This window comes from Delphinus delphis, chromosome 12 (genome assembly GCF_949987515.2).
Source record: "Delphinus delphis chromosome 12, mDelDel1.2, whole genome shotgun sequence".
In the NCBI taxonomy this organism is placed as follows: Eukaryota; Metazoa; Chordata; class Mammalia; order Artiodactyla; family Delphinidae; genus Delphinus; species Delphinus delphis.
In genome coordinates, this window is record NC_082694.2 from 30846164 (window position 1) to 30849290 (window position 3127).

Below are 3127 nucleotides of genomic sequence, written 5' to 3' on the forward strand. Positions count from 1 at the left end.
AAAAATACTCTTCCTTTTAAAGTTATATGCTTTTCTTCCACATTTGGGCTTTAATCCGTGTGATATTTATTTTGTGTGTGATGTGAGGTAGGGATTTATTTTTATATTCTCCATAGAGAGCCACAGGTTCCAGAACATTTATGGAATAGTTAATTATTCCCTATACTCCGTAGCACTTCTGCCATTAAATTCAAGTTCCTCTGCCATTAAATTCAAGCTCCCATATACATTGGATACCTCAGAAATTCATCCCTTAAAATTCAGTTTTAAGTTCTACATTTTATGAAGTCTTTTTTTCTTTTGGCCATGCCGCGCAGCTTGTGGGATCTTAGCTCTCCAACCAGGGATCAAGCCCAGCCCCTCGGCAGTGAAAGCACTGAATCTTAACACTGGACTCCCAGGGAATTCCCTATGATGTCTTAATAACTTAAAGAAGAATATCTTCACCACATTCTTCTTCAAAATTGTCTTAGCAATTCTTGATCCTTTACACTTTATTTTCTTTTATCCTTTACACTTTAATATTAGTTTTGTCAAATTCCATGAAAATCCTTCTCAAAGTTCGACTTTGTCAGGGAGGAAAACACTTTTCTCTACCTTTCTAGGTTATTCTGGCTGGTCTAAGAATTAAATTGACATGAGACAGATTAACAGAAGAAAATCACATAAGAGTTGAATAACACGTGTACTTGGAAGAAACCCAGAAAAACTGAATAACAAGCCAAAATGGCTGAAACTCTCACTTTAAATGCCATCTTCAGTTAAAGACAAAAGAGAATATTGAAGGTAGTGGTTTGGGACTTCAAAGGGGAGGAAGGCAGTTGACATGGAGATGGAAAAGCAAATGTTTGGTAAATAAATATTGCTGGGCCATGCAGAGACAATGGGACACAGAGTGGAATTTTTTTTTTTTTTTTCCCCTGTGTCCCAGCGCTTGAGGATAGAACCCGCGGAATGGAGGCCGCCGGTACCGAAGACATGACGCGGAGGGGGCCGAAGCCCTTTCCCTCTACCTCCGTACGTTACTCGGACCGAGACCGCACGCCCAATCCCCGCCAAGAAAAGGACTTTGCTAGGCTCCTCCCCGTCTACACACCTAATTCACTCTGTAGTTATCTACGGTGATAACGTCTTTGCTGGAACACATCCTCTATCTACATTCTTTTAGGCAGTTAGGAGGAAGGTCAAAGCTTTTTCCTGAATCTTTTGGGCCTTGATGTTTTCCAGTTCGAAATAGTCTGCACGCCAAAGAGACATTTTGGGGTAGCAAGTATGGCTCCCCTACAACTTGAATTACATTCGTTTATAATTTTTTTATTTGGGAACTGGCATGGCCAGTTTCTAACAAAAGGGGGAGCCAGTGGCCACGCTAAGGAGTGAGTGGGCAAGGCTCAGACCTTCATCAACACCCTCTCCTCACTACCACACCCCACAAGCCTCCTCATAAAACACTGAATCTCCAGCAAAACCCTGCAATTGCAGTTTCAAGACAAGTTTCCTAAGTCTTCTCAACCCTCTTCCAACCAGATCACTGCCCCTATACCCTGTGGTATAAGAATTCTGGAGGAGAGAGCAGGGGGGCTGTGAGCAGTGGGTAAAAGTGTCACGAAATTGGTTAACCAGGGTTCCGAGCCTGGACTGAGACCCCTTGTCTCAGTCAGGGAAGTTCTTTTTCCAATCGAATTCGCAGCCAATAACGAAACCAATGACTGGAATAGCACAAGCTTTATTCAATGGCCAAAGAATGGAGAATTGGGAACCTAGTTCACAAATCAACTTCTCTACCCAATTTGGGTGGAGACACCAAATATATAGAAGGGTCAAGGTAAAAGGGAGAGATTTGGAAAGACTGAGAGGAATGAATATTCATGGGTTATCCGAGAACAGGGGTGTGGTTTGGTCCTGGAACTAATGCAGCTCTCCTTTTCAGTCCTTGTGTGAGTTTTCCAGTTGTTGTCATGGCAATCGTCAACTGTCATGGCACCGGTGGGTGTGTCATTTAGCATGCTAATGTATTACAATGAGCGTATAATGAGGCTCAAGGTCCAGCTGAAGTCAAATCTTCTGCCACCTTGGGTCTAATTTGTTCTAACCAGTTCTTGGTTTGTTTTGCTCTTTGCAGCTCCCTCCTGAAACTTAGATAAGAGTAATTGGTTTCTTTCTTTTTTTTTTTTGGCTGTGCTAGGTCTTCGTTGCAGCATGTGGGCTTCTTAGTGGCAGTATGCAGGCTTCTTAGTTGTGGCATGTGGACTCCTTAGTTGCGGCATATGAACTCTTAGTTGTGGCATGCATGTGGGATCTAGTTCCCCGATCAGGGATCGAAGCCAGGGCCCCTGCATTGGGAGCGGGGAGTCTTACCCACCGGACCACCAGGGAAGTCCCCAAGAGTAACTGGGTTTTTTTTTGAGAGAGGGGCTGGGGTATGACTCTGGGGCAACAGCCTTGGTAACAAAATAACAGGTCCCAGGCATTGTCCTATTCTGATTCTTGTTCTAAAGGCACCTGGGCCCTCCAAACAGTCTACAAAACCTATTTATCACCTTTTCATTCCAGAGCATTTTAGGGCCTCTGGGGGGAATGAAGGGGCTGCATAATTGCTTATAAAACCTTATTCTACCCTCACAACCCCAGGGCCAGGAAGGGCCTCAGGGAAGCAACCCCTGAAAGGCCCAGTGGGACTCCTCAAGCTGGGCAAGACTTTTATAAAACTAGGACCAGGGCACAAAGGACTCAAAGGAAGTGTGAGTTGGAAAGAGAGGGTGCGCCCAGCAGTCAGCTAATTGAGGAGAGTGAGATAAAGAGATCAATTACAGTGAATGAGGACAGGATTAAGGCAAAGCAACAATCCTGCACTGTACCACAGGCGAGCAATCTGGGGAGCTGTTACTATCTCTAGACCTGGAGGGGACAAGCTGGGAAAGGTCACTGTAACCCAGGGAGACCCACAGCTATGAAAGAGAACTATTCAACAGAGCATGGCCTTCAGTAGAGAGAGGCAGCCACTGCCACCCTATGGCCCAGGCAGTCCCACTGAGCATTTAGCGCCCTGCTTCTTAAAGCAGAGGCCCGTTGATTGGGGTAAGCAAAGCAGAAATCACCAAGTGGTCCTCTATTTCATGCCCCTATC

At 45.0% G+C, this 3127-nt stretch overlaps 1 non-coding gene across 1 annotated transcript; it reads right to left on the reverse strand.

Moving 5' to 3' along the window:
* Positions 1-920: 920 nt before the first annotated feature.
* Positions 921-1069, reverse strand: LOC132435703 (small nucleolar RNA SNORA57). The gene has a single exon (XR_009521645.1). It is a non-coding gene; the product is annotated as a small nucleolar RNA SNORA57 (small nucleolar RNA).
* Positions 1070-3127: the final 2058 nt, after the last annotated feature.